The sequence below is a fragment of the Pristiophorus japonicus genome, chromosome 14 (assembly GCF_044704955.1).
Source record: "Pristiophorus japonicus isolate sPriJap1 chromosome 14, sPriJap1.hap1, whole genome shotgun sequence".
Taxonomy (NCBI): domain Eukaryota; kingdom Metazoa; phylum Chordata; class Chondrichthyes; family Pristiophoridae; genus Pristiophorus; species Pristiophorus japonicus.
In genome coordinates, this window is record NC_091990.1 from 159,320,850 (window position 1) to 159,340,508 (window position 19,659).

Here is a 19,659-nt window from a genome sequence, read left to right on the forward strand (position 1 = left end):
GCAAAAGTTTCTATAGATATGTAAAGAGAAAAAGGTTAGTAAAGACAAACGTAGGTCCCCTGCAGTCAAAATCAGGGGAAGTCATAACGGGGAACAAAGAAATGGCGGACCAATTGAACAAGTACTTTGGTTCGGTATTCACGAAGGAGGACACGAACAACCTTCCGGTTATAAAAGGGGTCGGGGGGGTCTAGTAAGGAGGAGGAACTGAGGGAAATCCTTATTAGCCGGGAAATTGTGTTGGGGAAATTGATGGGATTGAAGGCCGATAAATCCCCAGGGCCTGATGGACTGCATCCCAGAGTACTTAAGGAGGTGGCCTTGGAAATAGTGGATGCGTTGACAGTCATTTTCCAACATTCCATTGACTCTAGATCAGTTCCTATGGAGTGGAGGGTAGCCAATGTAACCCCACTTTTTAAAAAAGGAGGGAGAGAGAAAACAGGGAATTATAGACCGGTCAGCCTGACATCGGTAGTGGGTAAAATGATGGAATCAATTATTAAGGATGTCATAGCAGTGCATTTGGAAAGAGGTGACATGATAGGTCCAAGTCAGCATGGATTTGTGAAAGGGAAATCATGCTTGACAAATCTTCTGGAATTTTTTGAGGATGTTTCCAGTAGAGTGGATAAGGGAGAACCAGTTGATGTGGTATATTTGGACTTTCAGAAGGCGTTCGACAAGGTCCCACACAAGAGATTGATGTGCAAAGTTAGAGCACATGGGATTGGGGGTAGTGTACTGACATGGATTGAGAACTGGTTGTCAGACAGGAAGCAAAGAGTAGGAGTAAATGGGTACTTTTCAGAATGGCAGGCAGTGACTAGTGGGGTACCGCAAGGTTCTGTGCTGGGGCCCCAGCTGTTTACACTGTACATTAATGATTTAGATGAGGGGATTAAATGTAGTATCTCCAAATTTGCGGATGACACTAAGTTGGGTGGCAGTGTGAGCTGCGAGGAGGATGCTGTGAGGCTGCAGAGCGACTTGGATAGGTTAGGTGAGTGGGCAAATGCATGGCAGATGAAGTATAATGTGGATAAATGTGAGGTTATCCACTTTGGTGGTAAAAACAGAGAGACAGACTATTATCTGAATGGTGACAGATTAGGAAAAGGGGAGGTGCAAAGAGACCTGGGTGTCATGGTACATCAGTCATTGAAGGTTGGCATGCAGGTGCAGCAGGCGGTTAAGAAAGCAAATGGCATGTTGGCCTTCATAGCAAGGGGATTTGAGTACAGGGGCAGGGAGGTGTTGCTACAGTTGTACAGGGCATTGGTGAGGCCACACCTGGAGTATTGTGTACAGTTTTGGTCTCCTAACCTGAGGAAGGACATTCTTGCTATTGAGGGAGTGCAGCGAAGGTTCACCAGACTGATTCCCGGGATGGCGGGACTGACCTATCAAGAAAGATTGGATCAACTGGGCTTGTATTCACTGGAGTTCAGAAGAATGAGAGGGGATCTCATAGAAACATTTAAAATTCTGACGGGGTTAGACAGGTTAGATGCAGGAAGAATGTTCCCAATGTTGGGGAAGTCCAGAACCAGAGGTCACAGTCTAAGGATAAGGGGTAAGCCATTTCGGACCGAGATGCGGAGGAACTTCTTCACCCAGAGAGTGGTGAACCTGTGGAATTCTCTACCACAGAAAGTTGTTGAGGCCAATTCACTAAATATATTCAAAAAGGAGTTAGATGAGGTCCTTACTACTAGGGGGATCAAGGGGTATGGCGAGAAAGCAGGAATGGGGTACTGAAGTTTCATGTTCAGCCATGAACTCATTGAATGGCGGTGCAGTCTAGAAGGGCCGAATGGCCTACTCCTGCGCCTATTTTCTATGTTTCTATGTTTCTATGGCGCGGCGCAGCCCGAGCTGTGGGGGGCGGAGCTAGGTGCCTGCGCTGAAAACAGTGCCGGGACCTCTGCACATGCGCGCTACAGTGGGCGCGCATGTGCAGTAGCTCCAGGCGCCCAAAACTGTGTGGGAGGGGCCCGAAGCACGCAGCCCCAAGCCCTGGCCGAATGGCCTCACTGGGGCTGCGTGAATAAGGCTCCTCCCACGCCCAGCTCCTGCTTCCTCCCGACCGAACCCGACTTGACTCCCACTCCCACCCCCCACACCGGACCGCCCCTCCCCCCACCCCCGACCCGACATCCGCTTCCCCCACTCCCGACCTTCCCCCTCCCCGACCGACCTCCCCTCCTCCCCCCCGACCCGACCTCCGCTTCCCCCGCTCCCGACCTTCCCCCGCCGCCCCCCCCCCGACCGACCTCCGCTCCCGACCGATCTCCCCTCCCCCCCGACCGATCTCTGCCCCCCCCCCCGACCGATCTCCGCCCCCGATCCGTGCTCCCGATCCCCCCGGACCCCGGACCCGACGCCACCTACCTGTCAATCCGGTAAGTCTAAGCTCGAAGTCTTGGGCCCGGCCGGGCACGGCCCATTCAGCCTCCCTCTCCTTTCTTTCTCTCTCTCTCCCTTCTCTCTCTTCCCCCCTTCTCTCCCCCCTTCCCCTCCCTCCCTTCTCTTGCCCCCCTTCCCTCCCTCCCTCCTCTTGCCCCCCTCACCTCCCTCCCTCCCTTCTCTCACCCCCCCTTTCCCTCCCTTCTCTCCCCCCTCCCCTCTCTCCTCCTACCTCTTCTCCCCCCTCCCCTCCCTCCTTTCTCACCCCCCCTCCCCTCCCTCCCTTCTCACACCCCCCTCCCCTCCCTCCCTTCTCACCCCCCTCCCCTCCCTCCCTTCTCACACCCCCCTCCCCTCCCCTCCCTTCTCACCCCCCCTCCCTTCTCACCCCCCCTCCCCTCCCTTCTCATCCCCCCTCCCCTCCCTCCCTTCTCACCCCCACTCCCGTCCCTTCTCACCCCCCCTCTCCCCCCTCCCTTGTCACCCCCCTCTCCCCTCCCTCTCTTGTCACCCCCCTCCCCCTCCCTCCCTTGTCACCCCCCTCCCCCCAACCCCCTCTCCCCCACTACACCCCCTCTCCCCCACTCCACCACCCCTCCTTCCCCTCCCCTCCACCCCTCCTCCCCACTCCACCACCCCTCCTCCCCCTCCCCTCCACCCCTCCTCCCCCTCCCCTCCCCATCCTCCCCCTCCCCTCCACCCCTCGCTGTCAGAAACACAGACACTGACAGACAGAGAGTGAGAGACACACACAGACAGACAGAGAGAGAGATAGAGACACTGACAGAGACACACTGGGGGGGGGCATCCCAGCACATTGTTGGAGGGCTCCTGGTGCTGCAGTCGGTAAGTAGAAAATGTTTTATTTATTGATTTAAAAAAAAAAATTATTTCTTATTAATTTTTTTTGATTTTATTGTTTGATTTATTGATGTTTTTATCATTTATTATTGTTGATGGCTCTTTATTTGTAAAACTGAAGTGTTTAATGTTTGTAAACTTCCCTTTAAACCCTCCTCCCCCCATTCCCTACACCTGATTTGTAACCTACGCCTGATTTTCTAAAGTGTAGACAAGGTTTTTTCGAGCGTACAAAAATCTTCACTTACTCCATTCTAAGTTAGTTTGGGGTAAGTTTTCACTGCCAAAACTTTGAAAACAGGCGTAAGTGGCCGGACACGCCCCCTTTTGAAAAAAAAATTCTGTTCCAAAGTGAAACTGTTCTAACTGACTAGAACTGGAGCAAACTAAATGCCGAGAATTTGAATTTCTAAGATACTCCGTTCTACACCAGTTGCTCCAAAAAAATCAGGAGCAACTGAGGCCGAAACTTGGGCCCATACTCTATTTTCCCCCTCCTAATTAAACCCTTTGTCCTCCTGTGCTGAATTCTAAATTTCTCCCAGTCCTCAGGTTTGCTGCTTTTTCTGGCCAATTTATATGCCTCTTCCTTGGATTTAACACTATGCCTAATTTCCCTTGTTAGCCACGGTTGAACCACCTTCTCCGTTTTATTTTTACTCCAGACAGGGATTTAAACAGAAACATAGAAAATAGGTGCAGGAGTAGGCCATTCATCCCATTGAGCCTGCACCACCATTCAATAAGATCATTGCTGATCTTTCACCTCAGTACCCCTTTCCTACTTTCTCTCCATACCCCTTGATCTCTTCAGCTGCCAGGGCCATATCTAACTCCCTCTTGAATATATCTAACGAACTGGCATCAACAACTCTCTGCGGTAGAGAATTCCACAGGTTAACTACTCTCTGAGTGAAGAAGTTTCTCCTCATCTCGGTCCTAAATGGCTTACCCCCAATCCTTAGACTGTGTCCCCTGGTTCTGGACTTCCCCAACATCGGGAACTTTCTTCCTGCATCTAACCTGTCCAGTCCCATCAGAATTTTATATGTTTCTATGAGATCCTCTCTCATGTTTCTAAACTCCAGTGAATACAGGCCCAGTCGATCCAGTCTCTCTTCATACGTCAATCCCGCCATCCCGGGAATCAGTCTGGTGAACCTTCTCTGCACTCCCTCAATAGCAAGAACGTCCTTCCTCAGATTAGGAGACCAAAATTGAACACAATATTCCAGATGAGGCCTCACCAAGGCCCTGCACAACTGCAGTAAGACCTCCCTGCTCCTATACTCAAATCCCCTAGCTACGAAGGCCAACATGCCATTTGCCTTCTTCACCGCCTGCTGTAACTGCATGCCAACTTTCAATAACTGATGTACCATGACACCCAGGTCTCATTGCACCTTTTCCTAATCTGCCACCATTCAGATAATATTCTGCCTTCATGTTTTTGCCACCAAAGTGGATAATCTCACATTTATCCACATTATACTGCATCTGCCATGCGTTTGCCCACTCACCTAACCTATCCAAGTCACCCTGCAGCCTCTTAGCATCCTCCTCACAGCTCACACTGCTACCCAGCTTAGTGTCGTCTGCAAACTTGGAAATATTACACTCAATTCCTTCATCTAAATCATTGATGTATATTGAAAATAGCTGGGGCCCCAGCACTGAACCCTGCGGCACCCCACTAGTCACTGCCTGCCATTCTGAGAAGGACCCATTTATCCCGACTCTCTGCTTCCTGTCTACCAACCAGTTCTATATCCAAGTCAATACATTACCCCCGATACCATGTGCTTTAATTTTGCACACTAATCTCTTGTACAATTGTTGAAGTTCATCCATGTGATCTTTAAATGTTTGCCATTGCCTATCCACCGTCAACCTTTAAGTATCATTCACCAGTCTATTCTCGCCAATTCACGTCTCATACCATCGAAGTTACCTTTCCTTAAGTTCAGGACCCTAGTCTCTGAATTAACTGTCGCTCTCCACCTTAATAAAGAATTCTTCCATATTATGGTCACTCTTCCCCAAGAGGCCTCACACAACAAGATTGCTAATTAGTCCTTTCTCATTACACATCACCCAGTCTACGATGGCCAGCCCTTTAGTTGGTTCCTCGACATATTGGTCTAGAAAGCCATCCCTAATACACTCTAGGAAATCCTCCTCCACCGTAGTGCTACCAGTTTGTTAGCCCAATCTATATGTAGATTAAAGTCACCCATGATAACTGCTGTACCTTTATTGCACGCATCCCTAATTTCTTGTTTGATGCTGTCCCCAAACTTATTACTACTGTTTGGTGTTCTGTACACAACTCCCACTAGCGTTTTCTGCCCTTTGGTATTCCGCAGCTCTACCCATACAGATTCCACATCATCCAGGCTAATGTCCTTCCTTACTATTGCGGTAATTTCCTCTTCAACCAACAACGCTACCCCATTTCCTTTTCCTTTCTGTCTATCCTGACTGAATGTTGAATATCCCTGGATGTTGAGTTCCCAGCCTTGGTCACCCTTGGTCTCCGTAATCCCAATTATGTCATATTCGTTAATAGCTGCCTGCGCAGTTAATTCGTCCACCTTGTTATGAATATTCCTCGCATTGAGGCACTGAGCCTTCAGGCTTGTCTTTTTAACACACTTTGCCCTTTTAGAATTTTGCTGTAATGTGGCCCTTTTTGATTTTTGCCTTGGGGTTCTCTGCCCTCCACTTTTTCTTTTCTTCTTTCTATCTTTTGCTTCTGCCCCCATTTTACTTCCTGAAGAAGCACGATAATGAGTTGCATTGTCCCTTTTAAAAGAAATTCATTCATGGGATGTGGGTGTCGCTGGCAAGGCCAGCATTTATTTGCCCAAAACCTAATTGCCCTTGCAAAGATGGTGGTGAGCTGTCTTCTTGAACCGCTGCAGTCCGTGTGGTGAAGGTACTCCCACAGTGCTGTTAGGGAGGGAGTTCCAGGATTTTGACCCAGCAACAATGAAGGAACAGCGATATACTTCCAAGTCAGTGTGACTTGGAGGGGAACGTGGAGAACATAAGAACATAAGAACATAAGAAATAGGAGCAGGAGTAGGCCATTTCAGCCCTCAAGCCTGCTCTGCCATTCAATAAGATCATGGCTGATCTGATCATGGACTCAGCTCCACTTCCCTGCCAGCTCCCTATAACCCTTTACTCCCTTATCGCTCAAAAATCTGTCTATCTCCGCCTTAAATATATTCAATTATCCAGCCTCCACAGCTCTCTGGGACAGAGAATTCCATAGATTTACAACTCTCTGAGAGAAGAAATTCCTCCTCATTTCAGTTTTAATTCGGTGGCCCCTTATTCTAAGCTGATGTCCCCTAGTTTTAGTTTCTCCTATGAGTGGCAATATCCTCTCTGCATCCAACTTGTCGAGCCCCCTCATTATCTTATATGTTTCAATAAGATCACCTCTCATTCTTCTGAACTCCACTGTGCTTAGGCCCAACCTACTCAACCAATTTTCATGAGTCAACCTCCCCATTAAGCTAGTGAACCTTCTCCTAACAGCCTCCAATGCAAGTATATCCTTCCTTAAATACGGAGACCGAAACTATACGCAGTGCTCCTGGTGTGGCCTCACCAATACCCTGTACAGTTGTAGCAGAACTGCTCTGCTTTTATACTCTATCCCCCTTGCAATAAAGCCCAACATTTCATTTGACTTCCTGATTACTTGCAGTACCTGCATACTAAGGTTTTGTGTTTCATTCACAAGAACCCCCAAGTCCCTCTGTACGGCAGCACTTTGCAATTTTTCTTCATTTAAATTATAATTTGCTTTTCTATTATTTCTGCCAAAGTGGATAACCTCACATTTTCCCACATTATATTCCATCTGCCAAATTTTTGCCCACTCACCTCGCCTGTCTATATCCCCTTACAGATTTTTCGTGTCCTCCTCACAATTTGCTTTCCCACCCATCTTTGTATCATCAGCAAACTTGGCTACATTACACTCAGTTCCTTCATCCAAGAGGTGGTGGTGTTCCCATGCACCTGCTGCCCTTGTCCTTCTAGGTGATAGAGGTTGCGAGTTTGGGAGGTGCTGCCGAAGAAGCCTTGGCAAGTTGCTGCAGTTCATCTTGTAGATGATACACACGGTGATGGAGGGAGTGAATGTTTAAGGTGGTGGATGGGGTGCCAATCAAGCGAGTCTGCTTTGTCCTGGATGGTGTCGAGCTTCTTCAGTGTTGTTGGAGCTGCACTCATCCAGGCAAGTGGAGAGTATTCTATCACACTCCTGACTTGTGCCTTGCAGATGGTGGAAAGACTTTGGGGAGTCAGGAGGTGAGACACTCTGCAGAATACCCAGCTTCTGGCCTGCTCTTGTTGCCACAACATTTATGTGGCTGGTCCAGTTAAGTTTCTGGTCCAATGGTGACCCTCAGGATGTTGATGGTGGGGGATTCAGCAATAGTAATGCCATTGAATGTCAAGGGGTAGTGGTTGGACTCTCGCTTGTTGGAGATAGTCATTGCCTGGCACTTGTATGGTACGCATGTTACTTGCCACTTATGAGCTCAAGCCTGAATGTCATCCAAGTCTTGCTGCATGCGGGCATAGACTGCTCCATTATCTAGGGAGTTGCAAATGGCACTGAACACTGTGCAGTTAGCAGCGAACATCCCCACTTCTGATCTTATGATGGAAGGATTGTTATTGATGAAGCAGCTAAATATGATACTGCCCCGAGGAATATGATACTGACCTAGGACACTGCCCTGAGGAACTCTTGCAGCGATGTCCTGGGGTTGTGACGATTGACCTCCAACAACCACAACCATCTTCTTTTGTGCTAAGTATGACTCCAGCCAGTGGAGGGTTTTCCCCCTTGATCCCATTGACAAATGCTGCCTTGATGTCAAGGGCAGTCACTCTCACCTCATCACCCCTGGTATTCAGCTCTTTTGTCCATATTTAGACCAAGTCTTTAATGAGGCCTGGAGCTGAGTGGTCCTGGCAGAACCCAAACTGGGCATCAGTGAGCAGGCTATTGGTGAGCAAGTGCTGCTTGATAGCACTGTTGACGACACCTTCCATCACTTTGCTGATGATTGAGAGTAGACAGATGGGGCGGTAATTGGCCAGATTGCATTTGCCCTGCTTTTTATGGACAAGACATAGTTGGGCAGTTTTCCACATTGTCAGACAGATGCCAGTGTTGTAGCTGCACTGGAACAGCTTGGCTAGAGGCATGGCTAGTTCTGGAGCACAAGTCTTCAGCACGACAGCCAGGATGTTGTAGGGGCCCATAGCCTTTGCTGCATCCAGTGTGCTCAGCCGTTTCTTGATATCACATGGAGTGAATCGAATTGGCTGAAGACTGGTGGTGGGGACCTCAGGAGGAGGCCGAGATGGATCATCCACTCAGCAAGTTGGTTGAAGATGGTTGCAAATGCTTCAGTCTTCTCTTTTGCACTCACATGCTGGGCTCCACCGTCATTGAGGATAGGGATATTCATGGAGCCTTCTCCTCCCATTAGTAGTTTAATGGTCCACCACCATTCGCGACTGAATGTGGCAGGACTGGAGAGCTTTGATCTTTGAGTGACCATCTGCAGTGGCTCAGTGGGTAGCACTCTTGCCTGTGAGTCAGAAGGTTGTGGGTTCAAGTCCCACTTCAGGAACTTGAGTACAAAAAACAAGTCTAGGCTGACACTCCAGTGCAATACTGAGGGAGCACTGCATTGCCGGAGGTGCCGTCTTTCGGATGAGACATTAAACCCAGGCCCCATCTGCTCTCTCAAGTGGACATAAAAGATCCCATGGCACTATTTCAAAGAAGAGCAGGGGAGTTATCCCTGGTGTCCTGGCCAATATTTATCCCTCAATCAACATAGCAAAGAAAAACTCAGGTTATCTGGTCATTATCACATTGCAGTTTGTGGGAGCTTGCTTGTGTGCAAATTGGTAGCCGTGTTTCCTACATTACAACAGTGACTACACTCCAAAAGTACTTCATTGGCTGTAAAGCGCTTTGAGACGTCCAGTGGTCGTTAAAGACTTATATAAATCCAAGTCTTTCTTTCTTTTTTTTGATCCGTTGATTGTGGGATTGCTTAGCCCTGTCAATAGCATGTTCCTTCCGCTGTTTAGCATGCATGTAATCCTGTGTTGCAGCCTCCCCAGATTGGTACTCATTTTTAGATATGCCTGGTGCTGCTCCTGGTATGCTCTTCTACACTCTTCAATGAACCAGGGTTGGTCCCCTGGCTTGATGGTTACGGTAGAGTGAGGGATATGCCGGGTCATGAGGTTACAGATTGTGGTGGAATGCAATTCTGCTGCTGCTAATGGCCTACAGCGCCTTATGGACATCCAGCTTTGAGCTGCTAGATCTGGTCTGAAGCTATCCCAATTAGCATGGTGGTAGTGCCACACAACACAATGGACGGTGTCCTCAGTGTGAAGATAGGACTTCATCTCCACAATGACTGTGCGGTGGTCACTGCTACCAATGCTGTCATGGACATATGCATCTGCGACAGGTAGATTGGTGAGGACGAGGTTACTTGCAGTGCTGATTGTTTGGCCTTGATTGCAGATCTGATTCCAGCAGGTGACACAGTTCACCTATGGTCTTCAGTAAAGCAGAACCTCCTCAAACATTGTTCTTCAGTAAGATTAGGTAGCTTTGTCACCTGCATGAGACATATTGCCTGGTGGTCCCCTTGCATTGACCCTGATCCTCACTGGCCCTCTTCTGCGGCTTGCCCTCATCATTATCTTGCTCCTCTTTTCTGAATACTTCCAGAAAAGCAAGACTTGCTGAAATACCATGTTGCTGTGTGCACTGAAACTGTCAAGTAGCTCTTTAGAATATCTTCTGCTTTGCTCCATGCTTCTGACTCTCTTTGCTACCTTCATAGCACTGTGGTCTGGAAGGGAAACATGAGTACATTTGGACATTCACTTTTAATTGATGATAACAAGCCCTTAACAAGTTAAAAAAAAAACATTATCAGCATAACTGTGTGTTGATGTGCGTTAAACTGATTCAGTCGACGGAGCATGATCAACAATGCGTTAATGCTACCACACCAAATCGCTACATAAATTCAGGCAACAGCATCGTTGTGATTCATAAATGATTTTTATGGTGAGGGTATGGAACCAAAGTGGACAAATTGAGTTGAGACACAGATGAGCCACAATCTAATTGAATGGCGGAACAGGCTTGAGGGGCCGAATGGCCTTCTCCTGTTCCTAGAGGAGAATAGTGGTTTGTAATTATTGTGAATGCACTGTTTATTCCGTGTACTGATCGTTTACCAGTTTAATGTTCAATAAATTTGTCTGTTAGCTTATTGCCTGAGCCATATAGACCACATATTCTTTTGCTGTCTGAAGTCAAGGAGAACGTAATGTATTCCAATAAACCACAGTACACTGATAATCAATGTTCCCGCTAAGCTGCGTGGCCGTGCAGTGATCTGCAAGGTCCCGTGCAGGCCACTCACCAGCTTGTACATTGTAGATGCCATGCATGCGCAGAAATTTGAATGGGCCGTGCATTGGAGGAGGCAGGCCATGTCGGAGGCAATGCGGCTTACAGGGGACATTGGTGACCAGGGCTCTCGGTTCACCTACATTTACCTAGATATTGGGCAGGTCTTACTCTGCTTTGTCGGGGATGTGTGCTCTGCTTAGTCAGTGGATAGTCAGTGAACCCAAGGAGAATATCTAACATATAAACCCCAAAATGGTAATACCAACTTAGTCAAATATAAGCTCATTCAAAAAAATATTTCAGTGTATATAGATTCAAGCCTCTGGTAGATGAGCCTAGGAATTATGTTAGCAATATTAGTAGACACAAGCTTCATGTGGATGTATGACATTCCTCTGTCATCTATTTAATGAGAGTCATAACCCTTTCAAAATGGGTGATTAGTATCACAAACAACCACAGTGCAAACTGCGCGTGTTGCATGCGGTGGCAGCTTTTGTGTTCATTTTGTTGGCAGTTGTGTGTGTTACAGTGAAACACAGCCTGACAAGTAAAATAAATGGGCATAAAAACCTGCATTCAACTGGCGGACAGAGAAATATCATGTAAAAATGTGTTGAGAATTTGTCTACTAATGTTACCAACTGTAATTTCTAGGCTCTGGTATCTTAAACTCGTTCACAAATTCATCAATGCAGGAGTAATTCCATATAGTTGTGTATTATGTGTTATCTAATTTTTGCCTCTGAGTAAGAAGGTTGTGGGTTCAAGTCCCACTCCAGACACTTGAGCAGAAAAACCTAGGCTGACATTCCAGTGTGGTACTGAGGGAGTGCTGCACTGTCACAGATGCTGTCTTTCGGATGAGACGTTGGCCCTGAAATTCCATTTTGGCCTTCCCGCGAGCATTTTAGGGAAAAAATACGCACCTACCTTAAGCTGCTGCCCACGTTCGACTTTCCGATGCTGAGGCCTTTCCTGACTGCCAGTCACAGCGCGTGCACGTCGCCTCATGCGCAGGCCTACAGCTGGAGTCACATGGCTCTGGGCAGCCAATCAGGTAAAGTATCATAGTGATGGGAGTTCCACAGGGTCCTAAACTCCTATTACTATGATTGTGATAGAACCCGAAACATCCAAAACACAGCCCCAAACACCCAAAACACTAATAAAAAATAGAAAATAATTACACTACATTCATTTAAATTAATGTTTTTTTTTAAATTCCAGATTTTTAAAAAAGTTTTTGAAAATAAACTTACTGTTGTGGGGAGGGTTTTTAATGATAAAATATGTTTTAATAACTTTATTTTTATATGTGTTTTTTAAAACACTTGCGCCTGCAAAAGTAGGCTATGCGCCTGCTTTTTCAGGCGCAAGATTTTTGAGGACATTTGTAAGCGTAAATATCGGAAAGTTCCACTACAAATGTCCTCACTCCCGAGATGCGGCCATCCGTCAAGCCAGAAACGTGACAGATCGGAAATGCTGGCTTCCAGTGCATGCGCATTGTGCGCTGGAAACTGGCATTTCCAATGCCTTCCCGGGTCCATAGGAATTCCGTACGGAGCCGGGGAGGCCGGAATTGTTGGCCTGTTAAAACCGAGGCCCCGTCTGCTCTCTCTGTGAATATAAAAGATCCCATGGCACAATTTCGAAGAAGAGCAGGGGTGTTATCCCTGGTATCCTGGCCAATATTTAGCCCTCAATCAACATCACTAAAAAATCGATGATCTGGTCATTATCACACTGCTGTTTGTGGGAGCTTGCTTGTGCACAAATTGGCTGCCACGCGTCCTACATTACAATAGTGTCTACACTCCAAAGATACTCCATTGGCTGTAAAGCACTTTGGGACATCCGGTAGTCATGAAAGGTGCTATATAAATGCAAGTCGTTCTTTCTTTCTACTTTTCCCGTGCAAACGGCTTCTCAGGAGTCTGATTACCACGCTGTGCTACGGGTTTTCAACATTTAACATTGAGAAACTACGGTATAAATCGGTACCAAATGACGTTGTCACAACTGTCATACAGTAGAGCCAGCAAAAATGAATGCCCAGGACTGCAAAGAAGATTTTGGGGCCGAAGTTGCTCCTTTCCTTAAGGCCTGTTACCACCGCAAATCGGCAGCCACGTTGCGGAGTGGAGTGGCCTCCGATCTTTGGTGGAATGGCTGCTGATAGCCGAATTGGCCTCTCGAGTTTTCCTGGCGATGCTCCGATCCCCCTCCCCTTACCACTCTGCCGCTGCCGATCTGCCGATCTAACCCCCCGACGGCGACATTCCCCTCCGAAAATCTTCGGCCCGCCCAGCGGTGCCAAGATAAGCTTTCACCCGGTGGTGCAGTGAGTCTGTAGCTTTCTACAGCGGTGGTGCAGCTCCCCTTACAAGGGAATGCCTGCCGCCTGCCGCCGCTGCCGCCATCTTTTTTTTTTTGTCGACCGACTGCCAGGTTGGCCCGACAATTATGCCCTTGGGTTCGGCTGGGCTGCCAATAGGCAGCCTGGCACCCCCTCTTGGGTGCCAGGCCGCTGGACCGGCCGAAACCCTCCCCTGGTGGCCCAGTGGGTGGAAAGTTTTAAAAGCGCGCAGGCTCTCCCCTTTAAGTGAAGGAGAGAGCCGTGGTGATGCCGGGTCATGATGACGTCATCGCAGCAGTGACACTGAACTGCCCCCACTTCCGCCACTCAGTTGCTGTCACTGCCGCGTTTTTGCCTCTCAGGTGGAGTCACCGCCCCCATTATGACCGACATCCGGATGGAAACAAAAAAAAAACCCCAAAGAGCGCAATTTCGCAAAAGAGTCGACCTGAACCATAGCTGCGGTAAAAACCACCGAAACGGGGTGGTTTCAGGCAGGGGGGGGGGGCAAGTTGTACCCCTTTCTATTCATTCTCTGAATGTGGGCATCGCTGGAATTTATTGCCTATCCCTCGTTGCCCTAAAAAGGTGCTGGTGTGCCACCTTCCTGAACCGCTGCAGTCCGTGTGGTGAAGATCATTTTTTCTTTGTAGCAGTTCGATATAACTGAGTAGCTTGCTACTTCCAGTGACACATAAGAATCAACCACTCGTCCAAGAGATTGTTAATTTTGTCCCTGATAATTGTTTCTAAAAGCTTCCCCAATACCGAGGTTAAACTGACTGACCTGTAATTGCTGGGTTTATCCTTACATTACTTTTTGAACAAGAGTGAATATTTGCAGTTCTCCAGTCCTCTGGCACCACTCCTGCACCTAAGGATGAATCGAAAATTATGGCCAATACCGCCACGATTTCCACCTTCACTTCCCTCAGCATTCTCGGATGCATCCTATCCGGTCCTGGTGACTTATCTACTTTAAGTACAGCCACCTTTCTGGTGTGAGACTGGAGTCACATATAGGTCAGACCAGGGCGGAAAGTTTTCTTTCCTAAAGGACATTGGTGTACCAGTTGGCTTTTTAACAGCGTTTAACAGCGACGACATGCAATCCTGGCCAACGGATCCACCACAGACCGGGGTCAAGCAGGGCTGCTTCATCGCGCCAACCCTCTTCTCGATCTTCCTCGTTGCAATGCTCCACCTCACATTCAACAAGCTCCCCGCTGGAGTTGAACTAAACTATAGAACCAGTGGGAACCTGTTCAACCTTCGTCGCCTCCAGGCCAGATCCAAAACCGTCCCATCCTCTGTCGCCGAAGTACAGTACGCGACGACGCTTGTGTCTGCGCACACACAGAGGCTAAACTCAAAGTCTTTGTCAACATCTTCACTGAGGCATACGAAAGCATGGGCCTTACACTAAACATCCGTAAGGCAAAGGTCTGCCACCAACCTGACCCCGCCACATAGTACTGCCCCCCCAGTCATCAAGATCCACGGCGTGGCCCTGGACAATGTGGACCACTTTCCATACCTCAGGAGCTTATTATCAGCAAGGGCAGACATCAGCGACGAGGTTCAACACCGCCTCCAGTGCTCCAGCACAGCCTTCGGCCGCCTGAGGAAGAGAGTGTTCAAAGATCAGGCCCTCAAATCTGACCAAGCTCATGGTCTACAGGGCTGTAGTGATATCTGCCCTCCTGTATGGCTCAGAGACGTGGACCATATACAGTAGACACCTCAAATCGCTGGAGAATTACCACCATCATCAGCGTCATAGGCAGTCCCTCGAAATCAAGGAAGACTTGCTTCCATTCTAAAAGTGAGTTCTTAGGTGACTGTACAGTCCAATATGGGAATTACAGTCTCTGTCGCTGGTGGGACAGACAGTCGTTGAAGGAAAGGGTGGGTGGGACTGGTTTGCCGCACGCTCCTTCCGCTGCCTGCGCTTGTTTTCTGCATGCTCTCGACGACAAGATTCGAGGTGCTCAGCGCCCTCCCGGATGCACTTCCTCCAATGATGTCACCGCAAAATCCTGCAAATCCCCTGGGAGGACAGACACACCAACGTTAGTGTTCTCGATCAGGCCAACATCCCCAGCATCGAAGCACTGACCACACTCGACCAGCTCCGTTGGGCGGGCCACATTGTTCACTTGTCCGACACAAGACTCACAAAGCAAGTGCTCTATTCGGAACTCCTACATGGCAAGCGAGCTCCAGGTGAGCAGAGGAAACGTTTCAGGGACATCCTCAAAGCCTCCTTGATAGAGTGCAACATCCCCACCGACACCCTGGCCAAAGACCGTCCGAAGTGGAGGAAGAGCATCCGGGAGGATGCTGAGCACCTCGAGTCTCGTCGCCGAGAGCATGCAGAAAACAAGCGCAGACAGCGGAAGGAGTGTGCAGCAAACCAGACTCCCCACCCACCCTACCTTCAACAACTGTCTGTCCCACCTGTGTCAGAGACTGTAATTCGCGTTCGATCACCTGGGAATTCACTTTTGGTGTGGAAGCAAGTCTTCCTCGATTTTGAGGGACTGCCTATGATGATGACTTTAAGTACAGCCAGCCTTTCTGGTGTGAGACTGGAGTCACATATAGGCCAGACCAGGGCGGAAGGTTTTCTTCCCTAAAGGACATGGGTGTACCAGTTGGGTTTTTAACAGCTTCATCAACACTTTTACTGATACCCCTGTACTGTTTTTTTTATTTCCAGATTTTGTTTAAACAGAGTTCAAATTCTTAAGATCAGGTTTTAACCCATGTTCTATGGATTATTAGTCCAGGCCTCTGTATTACTCGTCCAGTAATATAACCACTACACTACCGTACATCATTTGTTGATACAGTCTGTATCGTGATACTTGCTTCCTGATCCATTTATCAGATCTGCAATTACTTTAGATGAGCAATACTGGGGAAATAGGACTAGCTAGAGGCAGTTGTAAGAGGAGGGTTGGGACTGATTAGGGGCCAAAAAGGAGACCTAAGCATGGAGACAGAGGGTATGGTTGAGGTACTAAATGAGCACTTTGCATCTGTCTTCACCAAGAAGATGCTGCAATAGACATAGTAAAGGAGAAGGTAGAGGAGATACTGGATGGGATAAAAATTGATAAAAAGGAGGTACTAGAAAGGCTGGCTGTACTTAAAGTAGATAAGTCCCCAGGACCGGAGGGGATGCATCCTAGGATGCTGAGGGAAGTGAAGGTGGAAATCGTGGAGGTATTGGCCATAATCTTCGATTCATCCTTGGGTGCAGGAGTGGTGCCAGAGGTCTGGAGAACTGCAAATATTCACCCTTGTTCAAAAAAGGGTGTAAGGATAAACCCAGCAATTACAGTTCAGTCAGTTTAACCTCGGTAGTGGGGAAGCTTTTAGATACAATAATCAGGGACAAAATTAACAATCTCTTGGACAAGTGTGGATTAAGTATGGAAAGCCAGCATGGATTTGTTAAAGGCAAATCATGTTTAACGAACTTGATCGAGTTGTTTCATGAGGTAACAGAAAGGGCTGATGAGGGCTATGCGGTTGACATGGTGTACATGGACTTACAAAAGGCGTTTGATAAAGTGCCACATAATAGGCTTGCCAGCAAAGTTGAAGCCTATGGAATAAAAGGGACAGTGGCAGCATGGATACAAAATTGGCTAAGTGACAGGAAACAGAGAGTAGTGGTGAACAGTTGTTTTTCACACTGGAGGAAGGTATAGAGTGGTGTTCTCTAGGGTTCGGTACTAGGATCACTGCTTTTCTTGATATATATTAATGACTTGGACGTGGATGTACAGGGCACAATTTCAAAATATGCAGATGACACAAAACTTGGAAGTATAGTGAACAGTGAGGAGGATAGTGATAGACGTCAAGAAGACATAAACAGGCTGCTGAAGTGGGCGGACACGGATCAGAAATTTAACGCAGTAAAATGCGAAGTGATACATTTTGGTGGTAGGAACGAAGAGAGGCAATATAAACTAAAGGGTACAATCCTAAAGGGGTTGCCTGAACAGAAAGATCTAGGGGTATATGGGCACAAATTGTTGAAGGTAACAGGGCAGGTTGAGAAAGCGGTTAAAAAAGCATAGGAGATCCTGATCTTCATAAAGCGTACAAAAGCAAGGAAGTTATGTTGAACCTTTATAAAACACTGGTTGGCCTCAACTGGAGTGCTGTGTTCAATTCTGGGCACCGCACTTTAGGAAGGATGTGAAGGCCTTAGCGAGGGGGCAGAAAAAATTTACAAGATTGGTTCCAGAGATGAGGGACTTCAGTTACATGGATAGACCGGAGAAGCTGCGGTGGTTCTCCATGAAGCAGAGAAGGTTGAGAGGAGATTTGATAGAGGTGTTCAAAATCATGATGGGTCTAGACAGAGTAGATCGAGAGAAATTGCTACCATTGGTGGAAGGGTCGCGAACCAGAGGTCACAAATTTAAGGTGATTGACAAAAGAACCAAAGGCGACATGAGGAAAAACTTTTTTACGCAGCGAGTGGTTAGGATCTGCAATGCTCTGCCTGAAAGGGTGCTGGAGGCAGACTCAACCGTGGCTTTCAAAAGGGAATTGGATAAGTACCTGAAGGAAAAACATTTGCAGGGCTACAGGACAAGGGCGGGGGAGTGGGACTAGCTGAAGTGTTCTTGCAGAGAGCCGGCACGAGTTCAACTGGCCGACTGGCCTCCATCTGTGCTGTAACCATTCTATGATATATTCTATGAAGAGGTGTGCATGTGCCCGTAAGAGCCAGGCAAGTTCCAGGTTTAGGTATGTGCTGTATTGTACAAATCCCCAGATAAAGGGCCTCTGCGGGTGCAGAGGTGGGCTGTTTGCCCAGTTTCTGCCAGGCGAATGCCCGTGAAATTCTTACGCCTGGTAAAAGCAGACATAAGGCCTGCTTTTACCAGCATAAGAGTTTTAAAAAACAGAAACAGAAAACTTTATCAATAATTTATACATTTAAAAACCTGTGAAATAAGGTAAATTTATTTTTAGCCCCTTTAAAACATGTAAATTCATTTTCAAAAAATTAAAATTTCATTTAAAATATTTTAATTAAATGCCATTTTAATTAGTTTTAAATACGTGATGGTTTTTTTTAAATTTATTTGAAATGTAGAGGTATTTTGGGGTATTCCCATTCATACTTATGGGGTTCCTTACATACGGAATGCCCATAACCATGAATGAGGATCCCCTTCTGTCATTCGCTGGGCTGACCCACGTGATCCCAGGGACGCTCACAAATCACCTGCGCCCCGGGATCATGTGGGTCAGCCCAGCGAATGACCGAAGTGGGCCTCTTCCCGTGCATACCCGGAGAGGCCCAGGACCACGTTTTATTTGTGGATCGGTGGCATTTCCCCGCGGGAAGCCTCTGACCGTAAATTCAGGGCCAGCATGTCTATGGTAATTGAAAGCTTTATTTTTGTGATTTTTTTTTTAAATTAAAAAAGATGGAAAAAATAGAGAAATTAAAATGTGGGTACCAAACTCCATAGGGGTGCAGTGCTACCTGATGGTCTTGTGTTGAGATATCCAACACAGCTTTTACATTATACAGAATTTATCTTATTTGCACATCTACAGTACATTGACTACATTAGAACACCATCAAATTCTGATTTGGCAGTGCAGGACATTTTGAAAACAGAAAGTGAATGTTCAGTTTAGTGGCTTATTCCAAGTAACAAATAGACTTGCAATTGCAGTTTACACTCTCTAGAGGGCAGGCCAGACTACACACTCGATGGACAAGCACAAATAACATTCTTTTAACAGGCGCCTACATCTACAGAAGCTCCAAATCATCTTGAAAATTCAGTGTTGGTTCTCCAATCCATGCAGCTCATATATAAGGTAGAACTAAGAATGTACTTGGGAGATTCGGGCAAATAAACGGTAATGTTGTTATAGGAACAAAAATTAACTCAAGTGGTGGGAAGACGTGATTAATTTCTTCTTTAACAGATAATTCTTCTCCAGAATTATGATAACACATCCGTTAATTGTTATCTGTCACCTAACCACATAATTTTCCCCTCCATTTTTCTTCCCCAATCCCTCCTATCCTAAAGGTGATGGTTTAAAATTCCATGAATACCAGGGACTCCTTCGCTCACTCACCCATCTTTTCCAGGTGTGATCGCGGCTATGCTGTTTTATCACAATCAGCTGCTACCCCAAATCTGTACATCAACACTTTCCAGCATCATCATCATCATAAGCAGTTCCTAGAAATCGAGGAAGACTTGCTTCCACTCCAAAAGTGAGTTCTCAGGTGACTGAACAGTCCAATACGGGAATTACAGTCTCTGTCACAGGTGGGACAGACAGTGGTTGAAGGAAAGGGTGGGTGGGGAGTCTGGTTTGCTGCACGCTCCTGCCGCTGTCTGCACTTGTTTTCTGCATGCTCTCGACGACGATACTCGAGGTGCTCAGCACCCTCCCGGATGCTCTTCCTCCACTTACGACGGTCTTTGGCCAGGGACTCCCAGATGTCAGTGGAGATGTTGCACTTTATCAG